The following is a 19,533-nucleotide window of genomic DNA, read 5'->3' as shown; positions in this document are numbered from 1 at the left end:
TGACATATGTCACACCACGTGGGTAATTTATCGTTATCCAATTTTATTTATACTTAAATAAATATTATATATAAAATATATAAAATAATTGTTCCAATAGTGCCGGTCCATTTGAAGCATGGATTGACTCCAATTTCAATCTTTGGGAATCTCGCATCCTTTGATAGTCTTGAGGTCCGATGGGATTATGTCCGCATTTACCTTTTTATCTTATTTACATCCACGTTTTAAGCGCTGATTCACTTTTTGTGTCACCCTGACATATAACTGGCTTTGATACTTCACCATTAACGAAATCCCAGGTATCGATTTTGGTAAGTAACGCCTCTACCTGAATCCGCCTCGTGTCGAAATTTTCTTTGGATAGAAGTTCAATTCTTGTCCCACACATCGCCATCTCGAGTTCCATGTTTCGATGGTACGGACCTACGTTATAACTCATCGTACATATGAGAATTAAGCTTGTTTATTCTAATTATAATTTTAGAATAGTAACGAAGTTATTCTTCCTTAAAATTTAATCTGTACTGTAATCAGTAAATGTGTTTCCTAAAATTATGTCGCATATATCATTTAAGTACTTCTTTCCACTAACTAATTGGAGGTTAAAATTAATTAAATTAACCACAAAACTTAAACAAAGTAGTTTTATTTGGAAAGTTATATTATATTTAAATATTTGGGAACCACATTTATAGTCATTTGGTGTAATAAGGATGAAATTGATTCGGAACAGTTCTACCATTAAAGTTATTATAACTCATCTCGACATTTCTTTGCTCTGTCAATTTGTTGACACTGTGGATTCAAACAAATAGAATTATAACAAAAAATATAACTGAACCAACATTTTAAGTAATATTAATACAATATAAGATCAAATCAAATTTATTTGAAAGAGGACAACGTGTTTCGAAACCACATATTTCGAATTAGGTTTAATTGAATTAACCATAACTCTTGCCTATAATTGGACAGGCTGGCATACATCATAAGGTGACGTAATCTTCCTTCGTTGCTACTGAAATATGAAAGATTGCAAAATGTCACTCAATACAACACTCACTCCAAAATGTTCGTTAATTTTGTAATAACTAATTAATTAAAATTTTATTTATGTGTATATACATAAGCCAAGTTACTTGTTTTCAATTTCATCCCCCACCTCTCTTAGCAGCAAAATATATTTCTGCATTTAAGTATAAAGTTAATGAAAACAATTTCTATTCACATGTTAATGATCTGACAGATTCACAGACAGTATTCCTTTGATGGAAAATAAATGTCGTCGAGAAATCTACAACTGATTTGATTTCAGTGACTCGTAATCGGAACCTTCGGACAGTAGGTTGCTATTATTGTAACTGTTTAAATATGTCACCTTTTTAAATCAAAAAATAATTCACGTAGTTGATTCTTTAAGCAAGAATTAGTGAGCGGCAAATTTCAACAAGGTACTGAATTTCTCTCTTTCACGTTTGGTTGGATTATCACCCTCAAACAACACTAAGATACCAATCTTTCTAATTTTGCTAATTTTATATCAAAATTTATTTAGATTCCTCATGTCTAGATGACAAGTTCAAATAATGACAACACAATTTATAAACAAAATCAAATCACAATTTTCTGTGTAAAAATTTGCAATCTTTGTTGAAATGAAATTTATAATTAATAACTCTATCATTTGTAATTTTGATGAAATTTTCATCTACTTTAGTGCATATATATTTTAAGTGTCTCCACGTCTTCTTGAGAGCTCGTAACCACTACACACGTTTTGACAATTTGCTGACAAATTAGACAACTTGGGCATGTTGGGGTATTTTCATTCTGCTTAGTTGCTAATCTTATAATCGCGATTATAGGAACCTGGGATCATATTAAGTAGTATTTTTCTGAAAAATCTACTTTACCGTGCAATAAGGTAAAACATAACTGAAAAGAAAGATAAACATTCAAGAGGTGACACACAATTTACTTGGTTTACCTATATGCTGTATGCAGAATCTTAACATCTACCACATGTCTGATCGGTATTCTAAATAAATGATTTTCTAAGTAAACTGCGTCTCAATTCTTGACTCTGTTATAGCGTAAGCTTTATTTTCAAGAATAAGATATTTTTTCGCATTGTAAATTAAATTATATCAGCAGAATGCCACACAGTTAACTGTGACAGGAAAATAGCTCCTCGATTATTATTATAGGATCCTGTGTTCAGAATATCTCGACAATTTAGAATAACAACTTTGTATACTTGGTAAGGCCATTATAAAATCGGCCAACAAGCAAAATGAAATAACTCCAACATCAGTTGACAGTTAGTTGTCAAAACACACGTACAGAACCAGAGTTCTCAAAAATTTATTCTCTCGTTTTAAGAAATTGTTAATAAATAATTTCATTATTTATTCCATATAGTATTATTCAAGTCTTAACCATTAATTTAAACCACACACATTTTCCATTTAAATTTGATTCACTGATGTTAATCATCAAATTTGACTTCCATTAGAAATTATGTGTTATTCCTCATGAATTACATCTGAAATAAATTAATGGCGTGTATGTAGTTGTTGATATTTTGAATGGTGAGAGACCTACTGCTCTAAAGTTTCGCAGCATCTCTTGAATGTTGAAATTGTTAATATTTTAAATTAAGTTTTGGGAACAGTTGTAAATAACAGATGCTAGGTTACAACAAGTGTTCTATTGTATTTTAAATTTGGATTCCCTTAGATACATAATTTATTGCAGTTAATCAAGGCGGAATATTGTAACAATAACATTAATAACGAAATATATCTATTTTAGAGCCCTGATTTCAAATAGTGTTAATTAATTATGAAATTCTCGGAAATCAAGCCACATGAAAATTTCCCGTGGGCTTTAATTTTGCTGGATCAAAATATTACCATATCATATCATATTTAAAGTTCACTCAAATAAAGTTAGGACATATGATATATTAACAAAACACTAAAATGTCTTTGAAACTGTAAAAAAGAATCCCGATTTGTATATATATCAAAAGTTAACCAAAGTTATACAATATTACAGAGTACAGAGAGTTTTTAGTGTAAAATATCGTGTTATATATACCGCCCCTTTGGTTGACTGAATCAACGCACTACAACGCCGTATAATCAAATTGAGACATCCCTAATTAAAAATCGCTCCGTTATTTTCCTTCTTTCAAAAAAATCTTTGTTCACTGTGTTTTTCATTCTCTTCTACAATATGATTTATTCAATCAATTTTTGAAGATAATTTTTGCAATACCCTCAAAAATTATTTCTTTTTACAGAATGCAAATTTAAATAAAGTATCTAAGAACTCCATCTACATCCCAACGCATATGGAGAGTTACTACCACGATTTTAACATATTTTTGAAGCAAGTATGGAGCATACAGGTAAAGCAAGTAAATTGTGTCTCACTTCTTGAATGTCTATAAGAGCATAAACTTTCATTTCAATTATGATATACCTTATTACAGATATTTTAGAAGAATACTGCTTAATAGGATACAAGGCTCCGCGATGTTTGATTGTATATAATAACTTCTTTCCATGATCGGTATCGCGATTATATGATAACCGAATAAGCAGAACGAAAATACCACAACTTTAGTTCTCGATGATGTTGTCAGTGTTTTGTCAAAACATGCCTACTCCCAAGAAAATATGGAAACACTAAAAATATATATGCACTAAAGTAGAGATGAAAGTTTTAACAAAGCTGCAACAGATAAATCTATTAATTATAAATTTCAACCCAACAGAGATTGCAAATCTTTATTTCCCCAGAAAATTGTGAAATAGTGTGAATCACTACTTCATGATTTGGTTTATAAATTGTGTTAACATTATTTGAACTTGTCATCCAGACATGAAGAATCTAAATAATTTGCGACATAAAATTATCAAATATGGAAAGATTGGTATATTAGTGTTGTTTGAGTGTGATAACTAAAGGTGAAGGAGAAAAATTCTTAAATTCTTAAAAAGGTGAAATATTTAAACAGTTACAAAAATAGCAACTTACCGTCTGAAGGTTTAGATTACTAGCCCTGAAAGTTACTGAAATCAAATTAGTTGCAGATCCCTCTTTGACATTTATTTTCTACAAGTAATTAATATGTGAAAAGAAATTGTTTTTGTTAACTTTGTTAACTTTATATTTACATTAGAATAGATTGCTGCTAAGAGAAGTTTCAACTATTATAAGGTGAGGAATAGAATTGAAAACAAGATAACTAGCCTGATGTATATACACATAAATAAAATTTTAATTAATTTGTAATTACAAAATAAAACGAGTGGGTGTGTGATTGAGTGACATTTTGCAAACTTTCAAGTATCAATAGCAACGAATTGTTTGTCAAAAAAATAAAATAACATGTCAAATTACGTTTCTTTATGGCATATGTCAAAAGTATGTAATTTAGAAAAAAGTTGTCTTCTCTCAAGCAAATTTGATTTGATTCTTACATTGTATTGATATAACACCAAATTGTGATTCAGTTATATCGTTTCTTATAATTCGTTTTAATCCACGGTCTCAGCAAATTGACAGAGCAAAGGAATATCGTGATGATTTTTCAATTTGTTATAATATTTTTGATGGTAGAACTGTTTCGAATCAATCTCATCCTTGTATTTCAACCTACAGTGGATGACCATAAATGAGATTCCCAAATATTTAAATATAACATAACTTTACAAATAAAACTACTTTGTTTAACTTATGTCGATATTTTAATATTAGTTTGGTGTTATAAAATGGTTTCGACACATTGCCGATTTTTTCAACCTCCAATTATTCAGTGGAAAAATATACAGATATACACAATATAATTATTTAGGAAACACATTTTCCGTCATAAATTATAGATTAATATATAAGCAAAAACTACTACGGCACAATTTTAATATTATAATTACTAAAAATGTGCTTAATTCTCAGATGTTAGATGAGTTGAAACGTATGCCCATACTGTGGAAAACTTTCCATAAAATGAAAGTAACTGCTTTATATACAGACAGATATGTGAAACTCCAACGGGAACATTCCAGTCCTCAGCCTTTTTGATAGAACTTTTGAAGACGGTTTCTTGGTAATGCTGTTTTCTCTGTTATTGTTACTTTTTCTTGTACTCTTTTCGGATTTCTTACATATTTTTTCATATTTCATAGCCTCAGAGAAAATAGCATGCCCTCAATCTCCGGAGATCTATCTTTCAACACTCTAATCCGGAGATTGCATGCTTGCATGATATCCAACCCTGTGAATCCGACAGATACAAGAGACCTTGTCTCTTGGCTGTCTAGACTTCTGCGTCTCTTTGGGACATCTTTTCTTTACTATGTAGCGATTGTTACGTACCTCTTTAATTTTCCCTTCTATTTTCCTAAACCTTTATGGTTAACTACTCTTAGGCCATGATCTTCGGATCGGTGCCCGGAGAGGGGTTTTTAGTCGGTAAAGTCCGGCACTACGTCTTGTAGATTTCCCCTTCTTTGCTCCAATAAAAAAAATCATAATTTAATCTGAAAACAAATTAATGTGTTATTTTATGGAGCGTTATTCTGTGTTTAGTTGGGAATTCCTGTAAATATAAATAATGAATTTAGCCAAAACTATTCCCTAAAAATAACAGTTGGGTACGATCGGTTTCATTTCTAGCACTACTGTAAATAAGTATTTCTTCTAATTACCATTTTCAATGAGAAAGAGCCTCATTAATAAAGAGAGAATATTTAACTATTAATTTTGAATTGAAGCGTAGGAGCAACTTCAGAGAGATGTGTTTCTTATGAAATAAAAGTTTGAAGTGATTAGAGTTTTGTGGTAAACAAATTAAGAAAACTTTTTGGTCTACTTGATTTTATGAAAAATATTGAAATATGTTTATATACAACGAAATTCAAATGTCTACAAATGAATAACGAATTAATAAATAAAACATTGAAATTTGTTTATGGCAACGAAATTCAAATATCTGCAAATGAATAATGCACAGAAATTCAAACAAAATGGTCCTGTGGCATAGACAACTGGAGTACCTACATTGTAAAGGCGTACAGGATTTGTACAGAAAGCGACTGGTACACGGTAATAAATTGGATAATGATAAATTACCCATGTGGTGTGACAATGTCAACGAGGTGAGCAAGCAAGGAAACCCTTTACTGACAGAGAAGGAAGAAGTAAGCAGTTACTGAATGTTGTTCATTCAGATATCTGCGGACCAATGCGAGTCAGACTCAGCGGTGGATCAAGATATCTTCTTACATTAATAGACGATTATAATAGGTGGTGCCAGGTTTTTTTCCATAAGTCAAAGAGAGAAGCTTTTGAAAAATTTAAGGAGTACAAAAGAACTGTCGAAAAACAAACTGGTAATGAAATTAAGAGAGAATTAGCTGAGAAATTGAAGATCAAAGATTGCTAGGTTTTTCTTTAGAATAGAAATTAACCAAAGTAAGAGAGGAGTAAGACTTAAACAAAAAAAATATATTTTAGAGAAATTCAGAATGGTGGATTGCAATCCAATTAAAACACCGTATGACTGCCACTCAAAATTTAACAGAGATTTAAAACCATTCAAAGACCCCACACGATACAGAGAATTAATTGGTACTCTAATGTACTCTAATGTAACCGATCAAAACTGGGGCTTTACAATAATTAGCTGTGTCGTTGGATGTGGTACCGCCTTCCTTTCTGCGAATAGAACCTGGATTTGAGCCTCCTTTTCCTTTTCTTATTTCACGGTTCTTGTCTTTTAATAGGAACTTTAATAGGGTCACTAAATAAAAACGAAAATATCACTACCAACACTCTGCCATTGATAACCACAGAAAAGTCTCTTATTGTTAGCGACTTATGTCAATTGTTCAAAGTGTGGGTAGCAACCAGGGAATACTGTTGAAAATTACAATTTTTTTTTTGAGTTGTTCGTCCTTCATTTGTCTGAATTTAGTTATAATAGTTACCATAATCGAAAGAGAAGAGTTGTTAATTTGTTAAGCTATGTGTAGGGTCCGGAAAAAAGAAAAGCTAAGTGAAAAACTCAATAAAACCCAAACGTCTGCTGACGTTTCCAGAGGTACCCGATTTCCTTAGGAATAAAATTTTGGAACTAGAAGGTGAGAATACAGAGAGTGAAAGAGTGCTTACACAGCTTTGTCGTCTAAACTAGGGATACCATCGGTAAACTCTGATAGTACCCCTACTCCAAACGCTAATCCCAAATTTTTATCCCAACTAGCCACCCCTACTCCTGCAAAGTCTCCCAGCTCCAAAACTCAGAAGACATCTTGGAACTCGGTCACTCCCAAGGAGGTGATGTCGAAATTGTGAACCATTTATGGTTCAGTTTTGAAATTTTTGTATATTGAATTGTATTAAAGTATTTTAGACCAAGTACAGACCAAGAAGAGCCTTCTCATAATTTTGTTTTGTTTGGTGTCCGATCCTATAATGCTCTATGGCGAATTACAGAAAGAAGTTATTTCAGTCTGCCAAAATGTGCGGAAAATGGGATCATATAAATATTAAACAAGGAGCTGACCCAGCTTACAAAATCCGATAATATGCATTCCTCAGTTAATTTAATGCTGTCTTGTTAACCCGAAGTAGTTTACCTGAAGCATTCTTCTCAAAAAAATTTAATTTACAGCGCAATGAAGCTTACGCTATTATTAAGAATTAAAAATTATAACACAACTTAAAACAAATAATGTTTCATCTCCTCTTGGGAATCCAATTGTAACTCATGCGATGACCTGTAGGAGTGTACTGTAACTACACATAAACTAATAAAATTGTAATTTGTATTGTGCGCCTGTAGACAGTTAAGTTGTAATTTTAACACTAAATTCTTAAATATAAGTTTTTCTCCTGAAATAATGAATTCTTTTAAGAAAATTTAATAGGTTATGGAGCCAGAAAAGCCCAGGGAAGCCCAGAATGGCTTACTTACTGAGAAAAGTAATGAAGTTAACCTAAAACGTCAATACGATAATTGAAAATTGTTTCGTAACATCTGGAATAAGGGTTCTTAAATTGTCAGCAAACAATCAATTGGCATTAATTGAAAAGTTAACCGGCCGAGATAATTACGTAACATGGCGATTTGCTCTAAAAACATACCTACAGCAAGAGGAGTTGTGGAACTGCATAGACCCCACCACATGTGTCATTGTGGACACAAAACGAGACACAAAGGCAAAAACTAAGATAAATTTACTAGTTGACTAAATAAATTACGTGCACATGCAAGAGAGTAGTACTGCAAAAGAAGTATGGGATACGTTTTCATAAGTATTTGATGACTCTTTGTTGACATGCTGTGATGGGCTGCTGCGTGATCTCTATAATACTTCACTTACTCTATGTCAAAACGTAGAGAAATATGTGAGCAAAATTATGTGTACTGCTCGCAAGCTCAGAAACATTGGTTTCGCAGTTGACGATGAATGGCTAGTTACATTGCTACTCTCCGGTCTACCAGTCCTCCTATCAACCAATGATTATTGCTATTGAAAGCTCCGGCATGAAGATAACTTCAATTTCTGTGAAATCAACATATCACAAAATGTTAAACAACCTGAAAGTGACTCAACAGTATTCTCAGTCAACAATAACAACCACAAGAAACAAAGTAAGTAAGGGTGCTACACTTGTAATAAGTAAGGTCATAAAAGTCCTCAAATGCAAATCCAGGACCAAGAATGTTCAACAAAAAGCAAGTAGTTCATCATATGCTGTTGTGTTTGAGGCAACATCCAGCCAAAATGACCCATGGCAAGTGGCTTCCGGTGCATCGTCACACATGACAAGACGTAAGAACATGCTTGAAAATATGACGGCTCCTGTCACACATAAAATCAGAGTCGCAGACAACAAAGTATAATCTGTGCAATGTTCAGTACAAGTGAGGTTGGACCATTAAAAAGTGCTTTTTACAAAAGTATTATGTGTTCCTAAACTGGCAACAAATCTATTGTCTCTAAGTCAGATTATTTGCGATGGTAGCCAAATAAAATTTGACGGAACAAGCTGTATTATTATGAACAGCAGAAGTGAGGTAGTATCTTCCCACTGTGGCTTTATGTGAGGGTCGACTGGAACAGTATTAGGATTAGCATTAGTCATTTCAAATCTGTTTAAAATTTGTCCCGTGTAAATACTAAAACTACTACTAAAACTCTTTTCGGTGTAGAGTCGAATTTTGCATTCCAGCAGCGAGGGAATTGTTTTAACCCATATAGTGACTTGTTTAATTTACATACCATGTTTTCGTCATGATCCAACCCTTCTTGTTAAGTCATAAATAGGTGTGTTCAAGTTCTCCATATAAAAATGCTGTCTTCACGTCTAGTTACTTGATTTTGTGATTATTTTGTACAGCCACAGATAGTAACAATCGTATTGAATCTCACCTGACTGTTTGTGCAAATGTTTCCTGGTAATCAACACGTGACATTTGACCATATCATTTCACACACAGATGTGATTTGTAACGTGGTCATTAAATAAATGAATCACTGTCATTAAAGTTATTATAACAAATCGAAAAATCATCTCGATATTTCTTTTCTCTGTCAATTTGTTGACACTTTCGATTAAAACAAATAGAAATATATTAAAAATATACCTGAACCACAATTTGATGTAATATTAATACTATGAAAGAAACAAATCAAATTTACTTGAAAGAAGACAACTTTTTTCTAAATTACATATTTCGAATAAGGTTTAATTGGACATTGGATGTTTCGTTTATATTTTAACGTCTGGCATATGTCACAAAGAAACGTAATCTTAACAACATAAATGTTATTTTCTTTTATTTGATAAACAAAATTCCTTCATTGCTATTGAAACTTGAAAGTTCGCAAAATGTCACTCAATCCCACACCCACTCCCAAATGTTCGTTTAGTTTTGTAATTACTAATTAATTAAAATTTTATTTATGTGTATATACATCTAGTTATCCTGTTTTCAATTTCATCCCTCACGTCGTCGGTATCACATATTCAAACTAAATTATAATAGTTGGAACTTCTCTTAGCAGCAATCTATTCTAATGGAAATATAAAGTTAACAGTTCCTATGGAGTCCGCACGTTTTGACAACTCTGGGAATTTTGACAGCAAATGTGAGAGTATTTCGTTCTTCTTAATTGCTGTACTTATAATCGCGATACCGATTATGGAAAGAGGTTATTTTATACGACAAAACATCGCAGAACCTGGGATCCTACAGCAGTATTTGTGTAAAAAGCTACTTTAATGTGTGGGCAAAAGCACCAAGATATGCTCCAGCTTTTCTTTTACATTTACCCAAATTCATTGTAGCTTGAGCCGAACCAACTTTTCTAGAAAAACTACCGCCCAGTCTATTACTCATTTTTAAATTTCAAACACATTATATTAAAATCTTTTATCTAAAGTATAACTTGCGAATATGGTGTTGATTAATTTTTTTATAAAAACTAATCACTTTACATTACAATCGTTATCATTATTTACAGTGGAAAAATTACTTGTCAAATCCAGCCCATTTAGTTTAGCAAACAATAAATCATAGCAGATTCTATCAAATGCCTTTTAAATGTCTGTATAAACAGCATCAACCTGTAAATGATTTTCAAGAGCACCAACTGTCGAGAGGTTATAAATAAGAAGGTTGGTCGCAGAAGATTTACATTTGCAAAATTCATGTTGACTCTCATTTATAATATTTTGGAACTATGGCATAATTATTTTGGAAATGATTTTTTTGGACAATTTTGGAAAACAACAAGTAAACTTCCTCCATCCTTTAAGGTAGGTATAACAAACGATTTTTTACGTACGTTAGGAAATAAAGTAGATTTTAAAAACGTTTTAAATTTCATTGTTAGAGGCTTTGTTAATGAGAATCCACAATTCATTCAATACTGTAGAAGGAATATCATAAGGACCTCTATTACTAGATAAATCAAGACTTCTGAGTTCATTGAAAACATCAATCTGGACAAAATTATAATTAACTTTTTGAATATAAACAAAAATATTAGATTTGTGTCTGCATTGAAGGCTAAAAAGTGAAACAAACAGCTAACGAAGTGTAAATACTTATTTCTTTTGTTGTTTTTGTCTTTCCAATGACGAAATTGTAAGAAGTTATCAAATAATTGTTCAAGATCAGTTTTGAAATCAAATGATATTTTGTACATATTCAGGTTTCAACAGCAATGAAGGCGATATGTTTATTAATCAAAAGTAAAACATACTTTTGTTGTCTGAAGAATATGCATCGACAAAAGTGTGTGAATTGTTAATTAGACATTGCTATTCCTAACAAATATCAAAATTTTATATATTTTCTTTGATAAGATAATAATAACACTTAAACAACTTTTTTAGCTGCTTTTTTTCAATTCTGTTAAACTTATAAATTCACATCACATAATTAGGACCTTCCCACTTTCCGCATATTTTGGCAAATTGAAATAACCTCTCTCAGTAATTCGCCAAAGAGCATTATAGGATTGAACACCAAACAAAACGAAATTACACAAAGATCAGTTGCCAAGATTGTCAATGAGCTGTCAAAAAATATTAACCGAAACTGAGATCTGAGACGGCTAATCATGAGCGCTGTTTTTTCCCAAACCAATTTAAAAGTTACTTCTCTATGAGAAGTCTCTTCTAATTCTTAGTCTACTTGGATTAAAATACTTTAATGCAATTCGATATACTTAAATTTGAACACTGAATCATAACTGGTGGGGTGCATCGTAGTTAGACAATTTCGACCTCCTTGGGGGTGTCCGAGTTCCTGAGTTATGGAGCTGGAAGACTTTGCAGGAGTGGGGGTGGCTGGTTGGGATAAAGATTTGGGATTAGCGTTATCAACTCTTCTCTTTCGATTATGGTAACTATTATAACTAAATTCAGACAGAAGAAGGACGAACAACTCAAAGAAAAATTGATACTATTAACAATATTCCCTGGTTGCACTTTGAACAATTGACAAAAGTCGCTAACAATAAGAGACCTTTCCGTCGTTACCAATGGCAGCGGTAACAATCGTCATTTATCCAAATTTGAGTGGCAACTACGGAATGAAATTGCACATTGATACTTGGAACCCCTCTGTATAGTTGCCCTAACGCAAGCGTCATGCTACGCAGGGTTTTTAGTTCTTAGTTTTTAGTCTTTGGCGTTTCTAGCCGAGTGCACACTTTGTAATAATATAATAAACGTTTAGTGTTCTTGTAACATCGACTTTTAATCTCATCACACTCACACCTCAGTTTTCAAAAGTGTTTGTAGTGATATTTTTGTTTTTATTTAGTGTCCCTTTTTGTCTGAATTTAGTTAGTTACCAAATTCAGACAAATGAAAAATTTGTTTACTTGTCTGGTAACCTTGGTTACCAATTCAAGAAACAACTGAATTAAATTTTTGTTTTCGTACTATAAACAGTTTAATAACCAAATTAGCGATAATGAAATGGGAAAACAGCAAGTGTGCCTGCAAAAGTCGAGTGGTTCCGAATCCTATTGAAACCGGACGGCACATCGCCAGTTCCGTTCTACAAGAAGTTCCTACTAAGAGACAAATTCCTTGAAAGATGGAAAGGAAAAGGCGGTTCAAATCCAGGTTCTATTGGCAGAAAGAAAGGTCAACCGCCCGGTAAACCCTGAGCACGACTCCGTTCCAAGTTCCGAAAGAGTTGACTATCTAAAGTAAGTAACAACAGCAAAATTCGGCAAAGCGCCACTGACCCCCAAATGGAGTTAGACATAACGTTCGTACTTCTGTTTGAATTTAGTTATAAGAGTTGCCATATTCAGACAAAAGAGAAGAGTTGTTAATTTGGCTGGTAACCTCGGTTACTAAACCAATAAACCATGTGTAGAGTCCACGAAAAAGATAAGCCAAGAGGTACCCGAATACTAGACGTTAAGATTAAAATCTCGGAACTAGAGGGTGAATTACAACGAATGAAAGTAAGTAATGCAGTAAGCTGTCTGCCTATGGAGGTGTTCTCGAAATCCTGACGACGCACCCCTGTGCTCACCGAAAGGACACGGAAGCACTGGAAGTATTTGTTTCCATTAAGGTCAAAATACAAAAGTTAATAGTTAGAATATGCCTGCTTACAAGGCGACGTGGAATGATAATGCAAGGTACTCAGTAAAACGCTTATTGACTATCTTACAACATTGGTGGGCTGTATACAACTAACTCTGCTCTTACAACTTAACTCTGTTTCTATAACTACGCTCTTCTATTGTTTTTATTCTCCGTTGTCATCACAACCGTTATACACGATGTCTAGATATTCTAACATAACTTGCCTCGAGTGAATTGGACCAATGATGAGTAAGTTTAGTGTTTGCATGAGTACTGAGGTTTACACTTTAAACTATCAATTATCATTGGTTGATTGTGTCTTATGAAATTTTATACAATATGTTCCTATTTTATCTACATGTAAAAAAATTAAGAACTAAGTTTCCTAAGTTGTTCTCTAAAGAGCTTATAAAATTAACTATTCGTTATTCATTTGTAGACATTAGAATTCCGTTCCCATAAACAAATTTTAATGTTTTATTTATTAATTCGTTATTCATTTGTGGACATTTGAATTTCGTTGTCATAAACTAATTTCAATTTTGTTCATAAAATCAGGTAGACCAAAAAGTTTTCTTTACTTGTTTACCACCAAACTTTAATCAGTTCAAACTTTTGTTTCATACGAACCACATCTCTCTGAAGTTGCTCCTACGCTTCAATTCAAAATTATTAGTTAAATATTCTCGCTTTTATTAATGAGTCCCTGCCTCATTGGAAAAGATAATCGGAAGAAATACTTGTGTATAGTAATGCTAGAAATGAAACAGATCGTATCAAACTGTTATTTTTAGGTAATATTTTTGTCTAAATTCATTAATTTACTTACAGGAATCCCAACTAAACAAAGAATAAGAACTTTCATGTATATGACGCTCCTTAAAACAACACATTAATACCTAATTAATTTGTTTTCAGAATAAATTAAGATTGAAATCTTAAAGTACGATGCAAAAAGCAAATGGTGTCAAGATTCTAGTGGCCCAAGAATTGGATTTAAATGTAAGTATAATTTTCATCTGTATTCAAGATTTTTATAATTAATGACATATTTTATGTTAAAACACACATTTAAATTATATAATTTAAATGAAAAACAAATAAAATTGGTATATATAATTAAATTAATCTCTAATATTAATTTTATATATCTTTTTTAAAGTATTTCGACGATTCGTTGGGCACGACGAGTTACGTTCACATGGAAAGGCTGATTACCATCATATAAGTGAAGATGAAATGAGCCACGACAAAACCTGACAACATCGGCAAATATTTTCTCTGAGGCTATGAAATATGAATAAAAATCCAAGAAATCCGAAAAAAGTACAAAAAAAAAATCACAATAAAGAAGAAAACATCATTACCAAGAAACCGTATTCAAAAGTTCTACCAAAAAGACTGAGGACTGGAATGTTTCCATTGGAGTTCCACATATCTATCTCTGTATATAGCAAGTACTTTCATTTTATGGAAATGTTTCCATAGTGTGGATCTAGGTTTCAACTCATCTATCATCTGAGAATGAAGCTTGTTTATAGCAATTATAATTTTAGATTAGTGCCGAAGTAATTTTTCCTTATATTTTAATCTGTACTGTAATCACTAAATGTGTTTCCTAAAAAAATATGTTCCATATAACTCAGTACCTCCACTGAATAGCTGAAGGTTAAAAAAATCGACAATGGGTCGAAACCAATTATTAACAACCAAACTTATATTAAATTAACCACATAACTTAAAGGTACACAAAGTAGTTTTATTTGGAAAGTTATATTATATACAAATATTTGGGAATCACATTTATAGTCATTTAGTGTGGGTTGAAATATAAGGATGAAATTGATTCGGAACAGTTCTACCATTTGGTATAAATCATCTCATCTCGATATTTCTTAGCTCTGTCAATTTGTTGACACTGTGGATTCAAACGAATAGAATTATACCAAAAAATATAACAGAACCACAACTTGATGTAATATTAATACAATGTAAGATCAAATCAAATTTACTTGAAAGACGACATCCGAAGTTGTTCTCTAAAGAGCTTATAAAATTAACTATTCGTTATTCATTTGTAGACATTAGAATTCCGTTCCCATAAACAAATTTTAATGTTTTATTTATTAATTCGTTATTCATTTGTGGACATTTGAATTTCGTTGTCATAAACTAATTTCAATTTTGTTCATAAAATCAGGTAGACCAAAAAGTTTTCTTTACTTGTTTACCACCAAACTTTAATCAGTTCAAACTTTTGTTTCATACGAACCACATCTCTCTGAAGTTGCTCCTACGCTTCAATTCAAAATTATTAGTTAAATATTCTCGCTTTTATTAATGAGTCCCTGCCTCATTGGAAAAGATAATCGGAAGAAATACTTGTGTATAGTAATGCTAGAAATGAAACAGATCGTATCAAACTGTTATTTTTAGGTAATATTTTTGTCTAAATTCATTAATTTACTTACAGGAATCCCAACTAAACAAAGAATAAGAACTTTCATGTATATGACGCTCCTTAAAACAACACATTAATACCTAATTAATTTGTTTTCAGAATAAATTAAGATTGAAATCTTAAAGTACGATGCAAAAAGCAAATGGTGTCAAGATTCTAGTGGCCCAAGAATTGGATTTAAATGTAAGTATAATTTTCATCTGTATTCAAGATTTTTATAATTAATGACATATTTTATGTTAAAACACACATTTAAATTATATAATTTAAATGAAAAACAAATAAAATTGGTATATATAATTAAATTAATCTCTAATATTAATTTTATATATCTTTTTTAAAGTATTTCGACGATTCGTTGGGCACGACGAGTTACGTTCACATGGAAAGGCTGATTACCATCATATAAGTGAAGATGAAATGAGCCACGACAAAACCTGACAACATCGGCAAATATTTTCTCTGAGGCTATGAAATATGAATAAAAATCCAAGAAATCCGAAAAAAGTACAAAAAAAAAATCACAATAAAGAAGAAAACATCATTACCAAGAAACCGTATTCAAAAGTTCTACCAAAAAGACTGAGGACTGGAATGTTTCCATTGGAGTTCCACATATCTATCTCTGTATATAGCAAGTACTTTCATTTTATGGAAATGTTTCCATAGTGTGGATCTAGGTTTCAACTCATCTATCATCTGAGAATGAAGCTTGTTTATAGCAATTATAATTTTAGATTAGTGCCGAAGTAATTTTTCCTTATATTTTAATCTGTACTGTAATCACTAAATGTGTTTCCTAAAAAAATATGTTCCATATAACTCAGTACCTCCACTGAATAGCTGAAGGTTAAAAAAATCGACAATGGGTCGAAACCAATTATTAACAACCAAACTTATATTAAATTAACCACATAACTTAAAGGTACACAAAGTAGTTTTATTTGGAAAGTTATATTATATACAAATATTTGGGAATCACATTTATAGTCATTTAGTGTGGGTTGAAATATAAGGATGAAATTGATTCGGAACAGTTCTACCATTTGGTATAAATCATCTCATCTCGATATTTCTTAGCTCTGTCAATTTGTTGACACTGTGGATTCAAACGAATAGAATTATACCAAAAAATATAACAGAACCACAACTTGATGTAATATTAATACAATGTAAGATCAAATCAAATTTACTTGAAAGACGACATCCCTCACCTCTCTTAGCAACAAAATATATATCGGCATTTAAGTATAAAGTTAACAATGTTAACAAAAACAATTTCTATTCACATGTTAATTATCTGCAGAATCACAGACAGTATTTCTTTGATTCAAAATAAATGTCGACGAGAGATCTGCAACTGATTTGATTTCAGTGACTCGTAATCGAAACCTTCAGACAGTAGGTTGCTATTATTGTAAATGTTTAAATATTTCACCTTTTTAAATCAAAAGATAATTCACCTAGTTGATTCTTTAAGCAAGAATTTGTGAGCGGCAAATTTCAACTAGGTACTGAAATTTTTCTATCACGTTTGGTTTGATTATTACCCTCAAATAACACTAAGATACCAATCTTTCCAAATTTGCTAATTTTATGTCAAAATTTAATTAGATTCCTCATCTCTAGATGACAACTTCAAATAATGTCAGCACATTTTATTAACAAAATCATGAAAAAGTGATTTCTACTTTACAATTTGCTGATTTACAATCTTTGTTCAGATGAAATTTATAATTAATAGCTCTATCATTTGTAATTTTGTTGAAATTTTCATCTACGTTTGTGCATATATATTTTAAGTGTCTCCACGTTTTCTTGAGTGCTGACAAATTGGACAACTTGGCCTTAGTTGCTGATTTATAATCGCGATTCTAGGAACCTGGGATCCTATTAATTAGTATTTTTCTAAAAAACCTTTATAAACATTCAAGAGGTGAAACACAATTTACTTTACCTACATGCTCCATACTTGCTTTAAAATAAAGTTCAAATCGTGGTGGTGAATCAAAACTTGAAGATTGTGATGCACAATATAAATTGAACTTTGCGAATGTTATTTGATGGGATAAGAACCCTTTAGAAGATAAATAAAAGTTTTTTGTGCTCTTCGCAATAACTAAATGAACAAGTTTAGAAGGTAAATTTACCAAAAAATAGTTTTGTACATAATCTGGGTTCAATAGCAACGAAGGCAGTTCTTCTTCCTTTCTATTTACCTGGAAGAATATCATCATCTGACACATGTCTGATCGGTATTCCAAATAAATGCTTTTCTAAGAAAATTGTGTCTCAATTCTTGACTCTGTTATAGCGTAAGCTTTATTTTCAATAATAAGATGTTTTTTCGCATTGTAAATTAAATTGTATCAGAAGAATGCTTCACTGTTAACTATCACAGGAGGATAGCTCCTCGATTATTATTATAGAATCCTGTGTTCAGAATATCTCGACAATTTAGAATATCATCTTTCTATATTTGGTATCGCCAATATAAAATCGACCAACAAGCAAAATGAAATAACTGAAATATCAGTTGTCAGTTAGTTTTCAAAACAAACGTACAGGACCAGAGTTCTCAAAAACTTATTCTCCTGTTTTAAGAAATTGTTAGTAAATAATTTCATTATTTATTCCATATGGTATTACTCAAGCCTTACCCATTATGTTAAACCCTACACATTTTCCATTTAAATTCAATCCATTGATGTTAATCATCAAATTTGACTCATTTAAGAAATTATGTGTTTGTAGTTGTTGAGTTTTTGAATGATGAGATACCTAGTGTTCTCAAGTTTCACAGCATCTCTTGAATGTTGAAACTGTTAATATTTCAAATTAAGTTGTAGGAACAATTGTAAATAACAGTTGCTAATTTACAATAAGTGTTGTATTGTTTTTTAAATTTGATTTCCCTTAGCTACATAATTTGTTGCATTTATTCAATCATATTGGAACAGTTACACTAATAACAAAATATATCTATTTTAGAGCTCTGATTTCAAATAGTGTTAATTCGTCATGAAATTCTCGAAAATCAAGTCACATGAAAAATTCCCGTGGGCTTTAATTTTGCTGAATAAAAATATTACCAATCATATTAAAATTCATTTAAGTAAAGTTAGGCATATGATATATTATCAAAACACCAAGATGTCTTAAAAACTGTAAAAAAGAATTCCGATTTGTATATATATCAAAAGTTAATCAAAGTTATACAATGTTACATAGCACAGAGAGTATTTAGTGTACAATATCGTGTTATATATACCGCCCCTTTGGTTAACTGAATCAGTGCACTACATCGACGTATAATCAAATTGAGTCATCCCTAATTAAAAATCGCTCCGTTATTTTCCTTCTTTCAAAAAAACCTTTGGTCACTGTGTTTTTCAATCTCTTCTACAATATGATATATTCAATCAATTTTTGAAGATAATTTTTGCAATACCCTCAAAAATTATTTCTTTTTACAGATGGCAAATTTAAATAAAGCATCCTAAGAACTCCATGTACATCCCAACGCATATGGAGAGTTACTACCACGATTTTAACATATTTTTAAAGCAAGTATGGAGCATATAGGTAAAGCAAGTAAATTGTGTCTCACTTCTTGAATGTCTATAAGAGCATAAACTTTCATTTCAATTATGATATTATTATTATTATTATTATAGATATTTTAGAAGAATACTGCTTAATAGGATACAAGGGTCCGCGATGTTTGGTAGTATAAAATACCTTCATTCTATGATCAGTATCGCGAATAAGCAGAACGAAAATACTCCATCTTTAGTTCTCGATGTTGTCAGTGTGTTGCCAAAACACGCATACTGTCAAGAAAATATGGAGACACCAAAAATATATATGCACCAAAGTAGATGAAAATTTTAGCAGAACTGCAAATGATAAAGCCATTAATTATA

The 19,533-nt window shown here is 31.5% G+C and overlaps 1 long non-coding RNA gene across 1 annotated transcript in view; it reads left to right on the top strand.

Annotated features, from left to right (window-relative positions):
* LOC126264214 (uncharacterized) overlaps window positions 1–4,333 on the top strand; it is a 57,821-nt gene extending 53,488 nt beyond the window's left edge. Inside the window, exon 3 of the long non-coding RNA XR_007546974.1 lies at window positions 4,201–4,333. This is a non-coding gene — a long non-coding RNA (uncharacterized LOC126264214). The remainder of the gene's footprint in view (window positions 1–4,200) is intronic.
* Window positions 4,334–19,533: the final 15,200 nt, after the last annotated feature.

The sequence above is a fragment of the Aethina tumida genome, chromosome 1, assembly GCF_024364675.1.
Source record: "Aethina tumida isolate Nest 87 chromosome 1, icAetTumi1.1, whole genome shotgun sequence".
Lineage (NCBI taxonomy): Eukaryota > Metazoa > Arthropoda > Insecta > Coleoptera > Nitidulidae > Aethina > Aethina tumida.
This window is presented reverse-complemented; position numbering and strand designations above follow the sequence as displayed.